Consider the following 18,359-nt stretch of genomic DNA (forward strand, 5'->3'; position numbering starts at 1 on the left):
AGTGGGTGGGAAAAACATGCCTCATTTGCTGCTAGGTACAAAAACAATAAACATTGTAAAATAAATAAATTATTGTTCTTCTTTTTTACACGTTGGCCTGTCTTTTTATTCACATCGCTGTTGAGGAATTTCAGTTTCATCAAGAGGAGGAGGTGAGCTACTCTGTTCAAAAACCCTTCCCAAAATGACAGGACAGCTGCAACCTAGTTACTGTTAAACATCTGATACAGAGTAAAGCTCCTTCTACATTCTCACCATCAAAGAACAGGCTTGCCCTCAGAGTAAAGCACCCCCCAACTCTTTTAAACTGAAAGTAAAGTTACTCTTACACTGTACCCATCAAAACCTCCCATTCGGCAGCAACATGGGGTTAGGTACAGAGTAAAGCTCCTCCTACTGTTTTGAACTAAAAGGTAAACTGAAAGTAAAGCTTCCTCAACACTGGCCCCGCCAAACATAACCTGGACACGTACAGCACGGAGCTAGATGCACAGTAAACCTCCACTGTTGCCCTGTTCCCATCAAACACTAAAGAATAGGTATAACAAAGGCTTAGATTGAGAATAAAGCACCCCTAATCTTTTAGATTGAAAGTATAAAGATAGCTCTCCACATCAGACACTCCTAGGACAAGTACAGCATAGGGGTCAGATGTAGAACAAAGCTCCCTCTATTCTTTTAAACTGAAAGTAAAGCTCCCTTAACATTGTCCCCATCAAATCCTCCCAGCGAAGTTATAACATATTAAGTACAGAGTAAAATTTTCTTTACTCATTTAAACTGCACTCCCAGGACAGGTACAGCATGGGGTTTGATACAGTGAAGCTCCTTTGATTCTTTTAAACTGAAATTAAAGCTCACTCTGCACAGTCCTCATCCAATACTTCAGCACAGTTACAACATGGGCTTAGATACTGAGTAAATCTTGCTCTGCCATTCAGAGAATGTTTAACTTGGAATGGGCCAGTTATGAAGAAACTTCAGGCTTGTAACTTCTGAGGTTTAGAAAAGCAAGCGTTGCCTTGACCAAAGTACGTTAGCTCTTGATGTATCTTGGTCAGGGGCATTTGGGGAGAATCAGAGGGCTGTGAATCTTTGGAATTCTTGCGAGGCAGTGGACTGAGAGTCTTTGAATATTTTCAATGCAGCAGTAGATACAGCCTTGATACGTAAGAGGGTGAAAGGTTACTGACAGGAATGTGAAGCAATCAGATCAGCCAAAGTCTTACTGAACGGTGGAGCTGGCTACTATTTGCCATGCTACTATTCCTAGTTCCTATGATTATAATTCAATTCCCTACAACCTAATTCACAGGATAAGTTGGCTGGGAGAGTTAAGTAACAAGTGGTGTCCTGGGATTTCCTCAGCTTGTTGCACATTCTGTCTGCACTCTGTTATTTCCCTCTGTTAACATAAGACAGAGTGTTCCCATGCCTAGATTAGCACTTCATGATCTCACAACTAGACATTACAGGTACACAATCCTTTATCTGAAATCCTTGGGGCCAATTGTTTTTTTAGAATTTGGAATTTTTCAGAATTTGAAATAAATGATATTTTCACAGTGAAATTAAAAAAACCTTTCCAAACAGCAGACGCACGTGTGACTAGTACAGGCGCTGAGACGCAATTGACGCCTGCCAGTGTTGGACCATGCCACTATGTCACATCTGTGTGATGTGGGTCGAGTGGGTGTGGAGTTGGGTCATCCATTCACACACCAAAATGATGCTCCACACTCCACAAAACAATATTTCGGAGCTTTTTGGACTTTGGACAAAGGATTGTGTACCTCTACCACAGAATGATGGCTGAAAATTAAGTTGAAAAGACAGCTACAAGTATTTCCAGTTTCTTGTGACTTTGAATCCTGATGCTTCTTTTTGTAAAGGGTTGTATGTGGAATGGCACAGTCCATGACTTTAATCAGTCGAAGGGTTGTAAATGTGGTTTCTTTCAATATAATGATGCCAACCCAGGCAACTGCATAATCACCATCCACACTCTCCCCCTGATCCTTATACCCTCCATGCCAAGATATGTGCCCCCACCCACTCCCCCTGCCCCATGTCAACTTAATGCCAACTCATGCCTCCACTCATTACTTAGGCCTTGTGTGCTGCATGAAAAGGTTTTCTCTAATCTCCTCATATCTCCTTTATTTCCTATACTTTACCCTTTCAAGAGCGAGAGCGTTTTCTCCCTGTCCACTCTGTCCAGGTCACTCGTCATTTTGCAGACTTCTGTCTGATCTCTCTCCGTCTTCTCCACAGAAAACACAGCTAACTTTTCCAGACCACCTTTCAAATCAGGTTCCTCTCCCTGTGAACCCTTTCTCATGCACCCTCTGCAATGCCCAGGTCAAGATGGTGACGGAGTAGCAGGGCCTAGCCTGGGGATCGTCCACTCCCACCTGCTTCCTTCATCTTTTATTTTCTTTGTTTTGCTTTTGGTCTTTTTATTTGAAGCGTGGGAGAGTGGTGGCTGAAAGAGGAGGCCTGTGGTGGCAGCCGCCGCCGTAAATGGCTCCAACCCAGCTTCGGCTCTCCTGTCGAGCGAGGACCAGGTCCTGGGCTGACTCCCCCATAGCCCAGACTCGCACACTAGGCTGAGGCTCCAGCTCTGCAGCTAGGCCCGGGCTCCTGAAGACGAGGAAGCGTTAGCAAAAGGCATGGTGGAGGACCCTGACAACTGATGACCGGCAGCAGTGACCAGAGGAGTATTGGATGGGGAACATGAGGGATGGAACTGACACATTCCCAGGCCTGCAGCTCCAGCTCAGACACAGGAGTGGTGGCGATGGAGGCCGACACTGAGATCCTGGGGCCCATTACGCTGACCCCAGAGCCTGTAACCGAGACCCCAGAGCCTGTAACCGAGACCCCAGAGCCTGTAACCGAGAACCCAGAGCCTGTAACCGAGACCCCAGAGCTTGTAACCGAGACCCCAGAGCTTGTAACCGAGACCCCAGAGCCAGTAACCGAGACCTCAGAGCCTGTAACCGAGATCCCAGAGCCCGTAACCGAGACCTCAGAGCCTGTAACCGAGATCCCAGAGCCCGTAACCGAGACCCCAGAGCCCGTAACCGAGACCCCAGAGCTTGTAACAGAGATCCCAAAGCTCGTAACCGAGACCCCAGAGCCCGTAACCGAGACCTCAGAGCCCGTAACCGAGACCCCAGTGCCTGTAACCGAGACCCCAGAGCCTCTAACCGAGACCCCAGAGCTCGTAACCGAGACCCCAGAGCCCGTAACCGAGACCCCAGAGCCTGTAACCGAGACCCCAGAGCCCGTAACCGAGACCCCAGAGCCTGTAACCGAGACCCCAGAGCTCGTAAACGAGACTCCAGGGCCCGTAACAGAGATCCCAGAGCTCGTAACCGAGACCCCAGAGCCCGTAACCGAGACCCCAGAGCTTGTAACAGAGATCCCAAAGCTCGGAACCGAGAACCCAGAGCCCATAACTGAGACCTCAGAGCCCATAACCGAGACCCCAGAGCCCGTAACCGAGACCCCAGAGCTCGTAACAGCGATCCTAAAGCTCGTAACCGAGACCCCAGAGCCCGTAACCGAGACCTCAGAGCCTGTAACCGAGACCCCAGAGCTCGTAACAAAGATCCAAAAGCTCATAACCGAGACTCCAGAGCTTGTAACCGAGATCTCAGAGCCTGTAACCGAGATCTCAGAGCCTGTAACCGAGACCCCGGAGCCTGTTACCAGAGACCCCAGAGCCCGTAACTGAGACCTCAGAGGCTGTAATTGAGATCCCAGAGCCCGTAACGGAGACCCCAGACTCCATTACAGAGACTCCAGGGCCCGTAACAGAGATCCCAGAGCTCGTAACCGAGACCTCAGAGCCTGTAACCGAGACCCCAGCGCCCATTACAGTGACTTCAGAGCCCGTAACAGAGATCCCAGAGCTCATAACCGAGATCCCAGAGCTCATCACCATGGACCCCAGAGCCCATTACAGAGACATTGGCCGATGGTTAGCAGTGACTGGAGGAGCAGTGAAGGAGGATGGGTGAGGAGAGAGAAAAAATTACACGAACATCTTGCATTATATTCAGTGTTTCAAGATGGTGTCAGAGCGTGGCAACACTTTTGTGTATAATACGTGAGAAAGCACTTTTCACTGTATTTTTGATTTACATGTGACAATAAATCTAAATCTAATCTAAATTGGTTTAAAGGAATGAGAGGTGATCTGATTGAAAAAAAATGAGGACCTCATTGGGATAGAAGCTAAGAAAGAAAGCAATGTGGCCCTTTGCTTTTAAAAGAAAGAATACATGGAGACAGCCAAACTCTGCTGCATCTCCATGGCAATGCCCCGACCAATCACAATCTACCTGCCTGTTCCAAGAATTTAGATTGACAGTTAACTGCTCCATCTCCATTGCCAGGTATGATCCAAACCATCAGTGCTGCCTGCTCACGCTGTATAAAACAGAGTCTCATTTTTCAAATGTTTCTTGCATCCTAGTTCTGGTGACTGAAAGATAAAGTTTCAACTTTAAGCAACATTTAGGTTTCTGTACTGCTGGGCATTTATCTAGAAATGGGACTGGGCATTTTGGATGGAGAGGAGGTAACCTTTTCCTCTCTCAGAGAGGCTGTGAATATTTGGAGTTCTCAGGAGGCTATGGTTGCTGTCGTTGAGCATGTTTGAGACAGAGTTGGAGAAAATTTTAGGGGTTAAGGGATCTGGTCATGATGTGTGAAAGTGTAACTGAGATAAAACACCAGCTGTGATCTGATTGAATGATACAGCAAGTTTTTGAGAGGGTTAATGACCTCCTCCATCTCTTGCTTCACTCACTTGGATATTGTAAATTTTCCCTGATCTCTTTTTACACTCCACCCCATCTCAATTCTCCTTTTTACTCAACGGCTCAGAGCCGGTTAAAGGATTGTGGTAATATTTGCCCTGACATTTGGAATGACGCCAAGAGTAAAACATCGGACGTAAGGGAGAGTCAGGAAGGAGACTGCTTAAGGCTTATGGCACAAAAACAGGCTGTTCAGCCCAACTGCCAAGTACTGACATTTTATGCTTCAATAAAACCTTCTCATATTCTCTGTTATCTTGTCCCCTCGACATGACCACCTACTCCTGCCTCCTTCATAAACCTACCTCACTTTTCCTTGGAGGCATCTTATCCTCGGCCTTCTGCTCCAACTAAATGTGGAAGGGAGTAGAGGCTGTAGATGTTACTGAACTAGTAATCCTGAGGCTGATTCAGGTTCAAATCCAATACTAGAATTCAAATTCACAATCTAGAGCAGAATGCTAGTCTCAGTGATTGGTTGCTGATGAAGCGCTCCAAAATGCTGATTTTCCACCTCCTCGGATGCTGCCTGACCTGCTGCGCTTTTCCAGCAATACACTCTCAACTCTGATCTCCAGCATCTGCAGGCCTCACTATCTCCTCAGTGATTGTGACCCTGGTTCTAGACAGGTTGGGACTCTACTCACTGGAGTTTAAAAGAATGGGAGGTGATCTCAGTGAAACATCTAGAATTCTGAAGGGGCTTGACAGTGTCAATGCTGAGAGGGTGTTGCCTCATGGGAGAGTCTTGGACCAGAGGGCGTAGTCTCAAGAAGAAAGGAGCACCAATTTAAGACTGAGATGAGGCGGAAATTCTTCATTCTGAAGGTTGCGAGTTTCTGGAACTCATTGCCAAAGTGAGCTGTGGGGCATCAGAGTCCTTGTGGATATTGAAGGCTGAGAGAGTTAAGATTCTTCATCAGCCAAGGAATCATGGATTATGGGAAAAGGCAGGAAATTGGACGTGATCAGCTGTAATCGAATTGAATAGCAGAGCAAGTTTGAATGTCCAGATGGCCTGCTCCTCTCCCTATTCCATGTTCTTGGATTAGGGGAATTGAGGGTTATGTGGGAAGAGCAAGAAAGTGTATGAGGAATGTTGGATCAGCCATGATCCTATTGGATGGTAGAGTAGGCTCAGGAGGCCAGATAGCCTAATTCTGTCCCTAATGCTTGTGGATTAATGGTCAATTGTTGTTAAAACCCCGTCTGGCTCAGTGACTCCTTTAGGGAAGAAAATCTGCTGTCCTTACCTAGTCTGACTTAAACGTGACTCCAGACCCATAGTTGGACTCTGTAAGAGCTGAGCGAGCCACTCAGATCAAGGAGTGACGAGAGATGTGTTGCATTTCAAGGAGGTGCCAGCACAGTGATACAGCACAAAAACAAACCTTATTGTCCAACCAGTCCATGCCGAACATAATCCCAATCTAAACTAGTCCCACCTGCTCCTGGCCCATATCTCTGCAAACCTCTCCTATTCATGTATCACACAAATGTCTTTTAAACGACCTTTCATTACCTAGAGCAAATAATGTTAAAATGGAAAAAAAATTCGAAATATATATATATATATATCAAACATATGAAACTTAAATAAAATCAACCACTTAGCTGAATAAAAACAATTCCTCTTCAATAAATTACTCAAAGGAAAAGACGACTTCTCTGGAGCTGAGCACACATAGGAGTCTTCGGAGCGAAAACGCAATTCTTTATTTTACAAAAAAAACTTGAGTTTTTAAAAGAAAAACCCTTTAAAGCACTTTTTAAATTGAGATTTTTTGATTTCTGAATTAAGAATAAAGCAAAAACCACAGCTGTTCACCGTAAACCCTTTATAACAGCAGGAGCTTTAGGAGGGAGGTGTTCACTCTGCAGGCACTGAGCTGAGTTTAGATTAGAGTGGTGCTGGAAAAGCACAGCAGGTCAGGCAGCATCCGAGGAGCAGGAAAATCAACGTTTTGGGCAAAAGCCCAGCCATTCCTGATGAAGGGCTTTTGCCCAAAATGTCGATTTTCCTGCTCCTCGGATGCTGCCTGACCTGCTGTGCTTTTCCAGCACCACTCTGATCTAAATTCTGGTTTCCAGCATCTGCAGTCCTCACTTTTGTCAAGGCACTGAGTTGAGAATGAGTTGGGAAAATTGGCAGCAACATCATCGTGGCATCGCCTGACCAGACTCTTACAGTGACAGTCTACCACAAACACATGATCAGAATGGGCAACCAGCATCAACTGTGCCAGACTGAACTTAAATAAGAGCACCAGACAACGATTCATTATGATTGTTTATTTCCTGTACACAATGCATTCCCGGAATGTTCTCCCTGTTTATGTACACTTTACATGATATGCAATAAAATCAGGTTACTTATTCTTCAGCTGGTATACTGAGATAAGCAGCAGAAAACACCTCTTTTACACTCTAGTAGTTTCAGTACATGGAAAATGGTAACAGAGGTTATTAATATTCTTTATCAGAGACAATATTTCAATTTATCTTTAGATTTCATCGTTGAGATTCTCTACATTCCTGTATTAGGTACATTCACACTCTCGAGCCCTTTATAATTTTTTTTAAAATTTGAAACACGCAGTTTTCAATCACCTAGACACATCTGTAGGGATCTGTGCAGAATGCAACTAGCTCCCAGCCCTCTGTTGTTCCAGCCATCTCTCAGAAAGATTGAGTGCTCATGGAACCCTGGGCTTCTTTAGATGTGTGTGTGTATGTGTGTGTGTGTGTGTGTGTGTCTTAATTTTTTATTATCCCTTTAGATCAGACCCCACACCCATTACTGAATTTTAAAAGAAGAGAACAAGATTTCCCTCTGTGGCTTTGAGACCTCTCCAACCTGTCCCGCAGGATAAACTGGAAGGAGGAGGGAATGTCGAGAGGAGAGAAAGGGAATAAAGGGGGAGGATTTTTCCAATCTGAACATCCCAGGGACCAAAACCTTTTCCCTTCATTCTCTTGACAGACTGTGACCGAGTGATGAGTGCGTTTCAGAGCCATCCAGTCATTCTGGTGACGGTGGAGGGAGATTGCGGGGGTTGGGGGGAAAGGGTTGAGGCACTGAACTTGCAAGCACTCGTACATTGAGATTGAACCTAACCCTCTCGCTTGGCTGGTCTGAGAGATGGATGAGGGGGCGGGTGGGCGTTGAGCAGGCACCGAAGGGGACCCTTTGTATCTGTCCCAGGAATGATGGACACTGCTGGCAAACATGACAAATGGAGCTTCCCTCTTTAATAAATGAACTGGTCCTAACCTTACAAAAGGGCCCTCACAGGCAAAATGGACTGAAAGGCCATTGGCACTGGGGAGTCCCACCCCCTTCAAAGCTGCCCCAGACTCATTTCTCCATGGGGGCTTTCAGGAAGCGAAGATCTGAAGGGTTTACGCAGAGCCAATCTATTCTGGGTCAGGCAGTCATTGGCAAAGACACTCCCCTTCTCCCCCAGCTCTCCTGGCACTGGAGGGGAACAGCTAATGGCACAGCTGACTTTGGCACAATTAGATCGACTGTACAGTCTTGGCACAGGACACATTGGCACTGCACAGATTGGCTATGGCACCGGGGAACTCAGATGGCCATACCTTGACCCCATGGCAAACTAATCCCCCTCCACCCACCCACCCCCCCCACCAACAAACCTCAGTAGCACAAAAACAAATCCAATGGGTACACGACCGAATCAGCCATGATCGCAATCACGTGACACATTTCAACAGGCGGACGGAGATATGATGTAGCTCTTCCATGACCAGTGGGGAAATGGCATTGCATTGGGAAATTGGGAGGATGGGGGAGGGGGAGGTATAGGCACATTGTAGAAACTGGACGGAGATTTATGGCCAACAGTCACTCACTCAGTATTTCCCTGACTCCAGAGAGGAGGGACTCTGAGGTAATAATCCAGTGACTTATCGATAGTCCTGTTAACCTGGTTCAGGAATGTTGTGGCACACTTCTGGAGCAGGTGGGGACTTGAACCGGAGCCTCTTGGTTCAGAGGTAGGGACACTACCACCATACCACAAGAATCTCGATAAGGCCAAAGTGTACCCGTCATCTCATGGTTACCCCAAGGGCAAGTGCCTACTGCTCCCCTTGCCTCTGGATGGTTTTGGCACATGGTGGGGGTGTACATGTGTATGTGTGTGCGTGTTGAGGGGGGCAGGGAGTGGAATTGGAGATCCCTGATGTGCATGGGAGAGACACACAGACAGACAGGCACACAGACACATACACACTCACAGAGAGGTAGGCACTGCTGCACATTCACTGCAAACTCATTAAAGGCAGTTTAGTTAGTGCCACTTAGAATAAATTAAACCCACTGAGTCTTTGACTCATACACACCTGACCCTCCCACAGGCTGATGTGTTTAATTCTCAAGAAACTGGCCACTCCGTCTGTTACCAATCTGCGCTACTTGTGTACACATTAGAATGAGTGTGCCTTTTTATTTCAAAACGGAAAACCAAGATGATACTGTTTGTTCTGTTCCTACCTTAGGAAAGCCCTGACATGTTCCGGGACCATCCAATGGGGGGAAAGGCACAGGAATGATGGGCCAAACAGCCTCATCTGGTGCCGGATGGTTTGATGGCACCTCAGCCAATGATCAGCTCATCACCCTGCCCCATTCACACTAATGCCCCACTCAGAGATCCCCCAACAGCGCGAGCCCAGAGCGATGGCATTAAGATGGCATCATCCACATGCCAGAACCCTGAACCCTCCCCATGCCATCCAGCCACACAAAGACATGGAAGAAGGGAGGAGAGGGCATTAATTTGCAACAGATGCTGGCAAATTCTATTTGCCCATGCGATAGCTGACACTTAAAATGGCATGTGTCACCAACTCGATGTTACCCACCCTTCAAAAACAAAGCAAAGAACCATGGATGCTGCAAACCAGAAATAAGAACAGAAATTGCTGGAGAAATTCAGCAGGTCCAGCAGCATCTGTGGAGAGAGATAAACAGAGTTAACGTTTCAGGTTCAGTCACCGTTCTTCAGAATTGATTGTAGTGGGGGAAAATGGAATCATTACAGAGTGGAATCAGGCCCTTCAGCCCAACAAGTCCATACCGACCCTCTGAAGAGGAACCCACTCAGACCCATTCCCCTACCCTATTATCTTACATTTACACTGACTAATGCAGCTAACCTACACATCCCTGGACACTATGGGCAACTTAGCATGGCCAATCCACCCTAACCTGCACATCTTTGGACTGTGGAAGCAAACCAGAGCACCCAGAGGAAACCCACGCAAACACATAAGAATGTGCAAACTCCACACAGACAGTCGTCTGAGGCTGGAATCAAACCTGGGCCCCTTGTGCAGTGAGGCAGCAGAGTTAACACTGAGGCACCACGCCATCCCCAAAAGTTGGCACATGCACTGAAAGAGGGTCTAGGAGTAAACAAGGTGGAGATGGAGCCCAGAGAGAAAGACATAATAACCATTAGACAACGGAATGGGTAATATCCTTACCCCAACTCCCACCACGTCTAGTTATCACATGGGCTGCTACCACAAACAACCCATTGTCAGTCACTAGCAGTCCCTATTAGCACCTATTCATTCTCCCAGGCTGACTATCACACATTCTTTCGTCTGTCCAACTGTTGTTCTGTCTCTCTTGGCTCCACCTCCACCTATTGTTAACTCCTCTCCCTTCTCCCACTCTAGAATCATAGAGTATAGTGCAGATAGAGGCCATTTGGCCCATCAGGTTTGCACTGACCCTCCAGAGAGCATCCCATCCTATCCCTGTAACCTCACATTTCCCATGGCTAACCCACCTAGCCTGCACACCACGGGGTAATTTCACACAGCCAATCCACCTAACCTTTCCATCTTTGGACTGTGGGAGGAAACCGGAGCAAACCCGCACAGATATGGGGAGAACGTGCAAACGCCACACACACATGGTCACCAGAGGGTGAAATCGAACGGTGGTCCCTGGCACTGTGAGGCAGCAGTGCTGACTACTGAGCCACCCCATTTTCAACGATATATACCAACCTTTCCCCCAGCTACAATCAACTCTGAGAAAGGGTTGCTGGACTCACAATGTTAACTCTGCTTTCTCTCTCCAAGAGATGCTGCCAGACCTGCTGAGTTTCTCCAGCTATTTCTGAATGTGCTACCCACCCTTCCCCAGGAGAAACGGATTGGACCAGCCGCACAGAGTTGGGGGCAGCTCAGACATCCCATGGAAGGCATCTCGTGTTCTTTGGAGTGCCTTGTGTTGGGAATGCAGAATGCCCCCGCATCACTGAGTAGGCGCTAGCCAATGGCAGGGCAACAGCGGGTACTACAAGTCACCTTTGTGAGTTCAGAAGCAGTCAGACACGTTCACCCAGACTATTTACGGTCAGATGTGGGGGCCCAAACTTTATAGCTAAAGTATCTTAATCTTTTTTATAAAAAAACTTTTAAATTATAGAGACATAAGTACGCGAGGATTTTGGAGTTGAGGGGAAGGGAAGCAGATTAGTTAACACTCACATGTAAGAATTAAATTCTGGGTTGCAACAATTCAAACAACTGGGTGAAGCAGTGGTTTTATAATGAGGATTCTGCTTAAACCCTACTTCACTCACAATCTGGGAGCCAGAGTTACTTTCAAACCCACCTCCCCACTTTTGACTTTTCAGATATGTTGCAAAGAACCATTAAAGTAAATAGGTAAAAACCACACAACACCAGGTTATTGTCCAACAGGTTTATTTGGAAGCACTAGCTATGGAATGCTGCTCTGATTTTATACTCCACAACCACCTGATGAAGCAGCAGCACTCTGAAAGCTAGAGCTTCCAAATAAACCTGTTGGACAATAACCTGGTGTTGTGTGATTTTTAACTTTGTACACCCCAGTCCAACACTGGCATCTCCAAATCAAAGGTACATCTGGCCTATCAGACGCAACACGGTACATTCTTATTTTTGCGCGAATTAGTGCCACAAAAATACAAAGATTCCCTTTTGTTTTCCAAAAGGAACGTTCTTTTTCTCCCTCACTGGAAAACTTTCCTTTTTAAGTCACCCAGTTTCAGCGATTGGATGCAATTTTGGAACGGGCACTGGAATACTCCCCTGCCCGAGTTAAATAAAACTTTTTTTCTTAATTCCCTCAGAGCCGTCCTCAAATACTCAGAGCTCCACCAAGAAACCTCAGAGACAAAACCGACTACAAGAACCTAAACACCATGCAACACGGACGGAGGGTAAGTGAGGGCTGGAGAGAAAACTACATCCCTCTTCAAGTGGAAGACGATTTGTCCATTTTATCCTTTTTTTTCTCTTTTTTCTTTAAGTTTTTAAAAATATATATATATATATATATATATATAGCAAGGAATTGACGAGCTCTACAGTGGAGAAGCCCTTTGAAACACTGCAGGACAATTAGCCGCAGAATCCCAGAGTCCTATACCTGATCTCCCCGTCTTGAAGATCCAAAGATGGAGACATGAATTAGATGGAGAGAGAGGTGAGTGGATGGCAAGATCAGCCTGTTGATAGTGACAATAGAAAAGCTCAGAAGGCTGGAGGGTGGAAATGATCGCAGGATTCACGCCCCCCCACTCCCCCCCCTCCACCACCTCCACCCCCCCCCCCCCGGCTCCCCCCGCCATGATCAAGCATTTTAAAATGGCTTAGCTCCCTTTTATGCATGTGCCAGCAGACTGAGTCTACGAGAAAGTGATTACAAAGGATTCAGATTCAGGCTATATCCATTTCAAATGTGTCATCGCCCTCTCTCTCTCACACACTCACACACACACACACAGGACTAGACGCCTGGCCCAACAGTAAGGACAGGATTGAGGGAACCCACCCCACCCCCCCAAAAAAAAATCTAAAACAGAAAGTGCTGGAGAAACTCAGCAGGTCTGGCAGCATCGGTGGAGAGAGAAAACGGACTTAACATTTTGGGTCCAGTGACCCTTATCCAGAACTCAGCTTTCTCTCCACAACAGGAACCTAACACTTGTTTTTAACATATCAATGTTTGTGTTAACATTGTGTTGCGATGTACACCGGGAGCAGCTGGATTTGAACCCAGGGGCTTCTGGCTCAGAGGTAGGTACACTACCACTTTGCCGCAAGAACCCCGGATTCATGCTTATTCGTGGGAAGTGGGCAAGGCCAAGCATTTGTTGCTCATCAGTCTCACTGTTGAACTGTGAGAGGCTTGCTCAGCCATTTCAAAGTCACCTATATCGCTGTGGGTCTGGAGTCACATGTAGGCCAGATCAGGTAAGGATAGCAGACTGCCTTCCCTGAAGGAGCTTTACTGAACCAGATGGGGCTTCTTGAGAATTGATGATGGCTTCCTCCATTTCATCTGTAGCTATTTTAATTGAATCTAAATTCCACTGGTTCCCCAGGTAGGATTTGAATCCATGGTCTACTAATCCAGTGACATGAGCCACAATCCCTTGCACAACCCTTTCTGCCCTCGAGGTGGCGATGGTGAGCTGCCTGCTTCACCCTGTGCAGTGAGGCTCGTGTTGGAATAGGGATGTCAGTGGAAGAAAGCCCTATTGGATCCTAGCTACAACTCCCTGTACTAATAGATTGTGAAATGAACCAACTATTCCCCTTAGAGAGCAACAGGCACAGTGGGGAGAAGGAAGGAATACATGGATTGTATTCTCTACAAGATGAGTAATTTGGATAGCCTCACTGCAACCGAATCATTTTAAAAATATCAAAAATGCCTGAAGAGGGGAAACTCCCCAATAGCATTGTGGGTCTACCACAGCACATGGGCTGCAGCAGTTCAACAGGACAGCTCCCTATCACCCTTGTCCCTATGGACAAGGAAGGAAAAACAATAAATACTGGCACAGCGCAGCGCCCACGAACGAATAAAGTTCCTCCAAAGACACAGAATGAAGTGGGGGGGGGATGTAACTCTAGCTTTCTGGTTCAACACAAATCGAAAAGATGTGGGCCACATTAGTTGAGGGGTTTCAGCAGAAAGATATACACTACATACGCAAGGGAGGGGACAGAGGGAGGGCAGAGGTCAATTCCAATCTACCTGCTCAAAGGAAATAGGAGATGGACAATAAATGCAGGGCCAGCCACCGATATCCACATCCTAACAACGTTTGTGAAACTTTGTTTATTAGAATGGAGTTAAAAATCATACCCAGAGAATGGGCAAGTGGAATGGAGGGCTGGCATTGGTTATAAGATGGCTGAATATTGTTGGATGGGTTGAATTCTAACTGCAGTGCCTATATCACATGCACTATGGTTGCCAATAAATTCTAGGCCTCAATCAATTTTCTTCCGAACCAGGCCTCATCTTTCAGGCATGTCATGATCCCACTTCACCCGTGTTCATATTGCCCCATATTTCTCTTCTGATGCTAACTCATGTCCCTCAGTCTGACACGTGTGAAGTTTTCGTTAATTGTACTGTTAAGGTTGCGGATAAACTGTTGGGAGAGGACTTGATTAATTAAGAACCTTAATCGAGGGTCTGCTGGAAGAGTAGGGTGGATGGGCAATGCTGTATCCTGGAAATAAACCTTCAAAAACAAAATTCACCTCTACCTCCACCTTCCACCCAGGCTCTAGGCTCTGAGAGGAACTGCAGACAACAGCAAGAACCTGTTTCCATGTTCACTCAGAATTCTACAGGCACAGTGGGCATCTCTGAGGGTCAAAGAGCCTTAATATGCTCCCTTTTTTGGTCTTCTTGATGGGTCATCTGGCAGGCAATGCCAGTTCTTTAAGGTCATATCACACAGGGCCATTGCAGCTGGGGAGGATAGAGCAGAGCAAGGTACTGTCCTCACCCTCCTTGTGTGATAGGGGTCATAGGACTGTACTTTAGAAATAGGAGCCCTGAACTCTTCCCTTTTCACTACAATGCAAGAATTATGAGCAGGAGTTGGCCATTCGACCCTTCAATCCTGCTCCCCCATTTGATCAGACTGCGGCTGATCTGATTGTGACTTGTCCCTGTTTGCCCTGAGGCTGCCTTGATGGTCACAAATCTGTCCATCTTTGCCTTAATGCGCTGATTCGGCCTCCACTGCTCTCTGCTACAAAGGTTTCCAAACATTGGTAATTCTCTGAGAGAAAACCTCCTTCCTCCACTTTGTACAAACAGTGCCCTCTCGATCTGGAATCCCTCCCCTACTTTAGCAAGGGGAAACATCCTCTCCCAGTCTACTCTGTCAAGTCCCCTCAGAATTGTACATGTTTCAATAAGATCAGCTCTCCTCTCAAACTGCAACATCTATGGGCTCCACCTGCACTATCTTCCCTTCCAGAGAGGGTGGTGTTCAAGTGAGATCTAGAAACTTGGTACAAACCAGAGCTTATTACTGATGCCTTCTGACTTGTGCAGTCTGGTAGAACACCAGGAGACCTCTCAGTCTCAGTGTTCTACACAGACAATTTTCCATCTTCCTTCCCCAGCCCCTCATCCCTTGGCTCCTGGTCAACGGTCTCAGAGAATTTGAGAGCCTCTCCTTAAAAGAAGCACCATTCGTCCCTCGTCTCTATCCCACAAGGCCTGATGTTGCCATGCCCTACAGGGTTCAACAACAGGCCGAGGTCAGAGGTTAGAGGTTAGACCACAGACGGAGCATGAAAGCGACATCCAGGAATAAAATGCAGCATAAACGTGGTGTACAGCCTCCAGTGAGGGAGGCTTTAGAAATTGACAGGAAATCCACTCATGGCAGTTTGCAAACTGACACTCAGGGCCAATGAGAGTCGAGGCTATAAACACAAGAAATGCTCATAACCTTAGAGTGACCTGGAGAAAGATAGAGCTCCCTGGCCCTTTTCAGCACTGCCCACTGGGAAAACAGAACCACATCGTAAACCAAACCACAAAACATTCCTTAACTTCTGACCAGGTACTCTCTTAAGTACTGTTGGTTCAGAGGTGACTCCAGAGGATCCATCCTGCCAACCTCATTTTATTTTTTGAGGGGGTGAGGGGTGCTACCTGAATGCAGGGAAGAAGGTGTCGGTGATCCAGTGTAGTGGAGGGGGGGGGGGCACTGCAAGTCTGTACGTACGCCAGCGTTTCATGTCACCTCTTATATCAACTGCTTTAATGCCAACTTGCACCACCCTAGATTCCATAATGTTAATCCTGCTCTCACCTCATCAAACACAGTTCACCCTGCCCCCTAGTGCTGCAGTGTGACATAGACTCCTCTTGTTCGGAATACTGACTGCACAATGGGAATGTGAAAACAAGGACAAAGCATCTCACCTCAAAGACACAGACTGATGGACCACCTCACGTTTCCACCTGACTCACTGTACACTACAGTATGAGCTGACAGTCTGTGGTGTTTTAAAGGTCTCTTCCTGGTTTATAGTGACTTCCTTTAACATTCTTCCTGTCAGACTGTGCATGGTAACATTACTGATGGAAAGCTATCTGGCCAAGACAGTATGGTCAATCTCCTGCAGATTCTGTTGATACATGTGTGAGGTTGTGTATGTTTCCTCTGTGTGTGTATGTGAGTGTTTGCATGTGAGTGTGTGTGCGCATGTGATTGTGTCTGTACCAGTGTGCGTGCATGTGTGTATGCGCGCGCGTGCACACAGTGGTGTGTGTGGGTGTGTGTGCGCGCAAGGGTGCATATGGGTGTGTTGCTGTGCGTGTGTTTGTGTGTGTGCGCATGCGTGCACGCAGTTGTGTGTGCGGGGGTGTGTGTGTGTGTGCAGGGGTACATGTGCTTGTGGTGTGTGGGTAGGTGTGTTCAGGGGTGTGTGTGTGGGTGTGGGTTTGGTGCTGTGTGTGTGTGTTTGTGTGTGTGTGTGGATGCATGTGTGTGTGTGGTTACATGTGTGTGGGTATGCGCGGTTATGTGCGTGTGGGTATGTTTGCATGTGTGTGCATATATATGTGTGTGTAAGTGTGCGTGTGTGCAGGTGTATAGAGTGATAGATGAACACCTGACAGACTGCACAACACACAGGAATATTCCCTGGAACTTAGAGAGTTAACGGGTTCAAAGTTTTCAAAAAGGACGGAGACTGAGAAACTATTCTTGCTGGGTTTGGGAGTCTAGAGTTGAATAACTAGAGCCAGACCTTCAGGAGTGAAATGAGGACACACACACAAACTCCTGCAAATGGGGCAACTGAAGCTGGGTCACAGTCAACTTTTAAAAATGAGACAGATTGATTTTCATTTCTCAAAGGCAGTAAGAGATATGGGGTAATGCCAGGCAAATGGAACCACAAGCAGAGGAACAGGCATGAGGGAATGGGGCAAACCTGCCTGTTCCTGTGGAGGTCACTGTGTATGTGTGTGTGTGTGTGTGTGTGTGTGTGTGTGTGGGGAAAGGAGGGGTACCTGGTGGTGGGAAGGGGCAGGTGAATTTTGCGATCACCTCGGAAAGTGAAGTGGGAGGGGGGGACGGAACGAAGTTGCAGCGGCTTTGAGCTGACCTCCCCAGGCCCCGAGCATGCACAGAGAGAGAGAGAGAGAGAGAGAGAGATAGATAGAGAGAGAGATAGATGGATGGTCAATGGTAACAATTCACACCGCGGAACAAAAGAGAGAGCAACTTCTACTGGGGGCTCAGAAAACACAATGGGAACAGCAGGAGGGGGAGAACCCTTAGCTCTCCCCCCTGCCCCGATGATACAATCTGTCCGGGTGGCAGTGAGTGGTCCTGTACCCCCTCTGGAGAATGGCGGACTCTTCCTCTTTCTCTGAAACTCTCGGTCGCTGATCAGAGCTGGTGTGGAGTCTTGGTAAAAACGGCTGTGCAGTGTTGGCTTTGTACAATCACCAGCTTCGTCACCTTCTGAAGTGAGTCTGTCAAGGGGAACGGGTGATGGCAGGGTGGGGGGGTGGGAGTGGGGGAGCCAGAGGGGAATTTGTTGGAGAAGGCAGGGTGGGGGGAGGTTGAGGGGGCTCAGAGAGGGAGGATTGCAGGGCGGAGGCAGGGGTGGTGGAGGGGTGAATTGGTTGTGGATGAGACCGGGGAGGGGATGGAGAGAGGGATGTGGGAGTGTGTCGCAGGAGGTGGTGGGGGGTGTCACGGTAGGTGGCAGGGTGTGTCTCGCGGGGTGGTGGGGGGTGTGTCACGGGGGTGGTGGGGATGTGTCACGGTGGGTGGTGGGGGTATGTCACGGGGGTATGGTGGGGGTGTGTCACGGGGGTATGGTGGGGGTGTGGCACGGTGGGTGGTGGGGGCATGTCACGGGGGTATGGTGGGGGTGTGTCACGGGGGTGTGGTGGGGGTGTGTCACGGGGGTGTGGTGGGGGTGTGTCACGGGGGTGTGGTGGGGGTGTGTCACGGGGGTATGGTGGGGGTGTGTCACGGGGGTGTGGTGGGGGTGTGTCACGGGGGTATGGTGGGGGTGTGGCACGGTGGGTGGTGGGGGTATGTCACGGGGGTATGGTGGGGGTGTGTCACGGGGGTATGGTGGGGGTGTGTCACGGTGGGTGGTGGGGGTATGTCACGGGGGTATGGTGGGGGTGTGTCACGGGGT

Source organism: Chiloscyllium punctatum, chromosome 18, assembly GCF_047496795.1.
Source record: "Chiloscyllium punctatum isolate Juve2018m chromosome 18, sChiPun1.3, whole genome shotgun sequence".
NCBI classification, from domain to species: domain Eukaryota; kingdom Metazoa; phylum Chordata; class Chondrichthyes; order Orectolobiformes; family Hemiscylliidae; genus Chiloscyllium; species Chiloscyllium punctatum.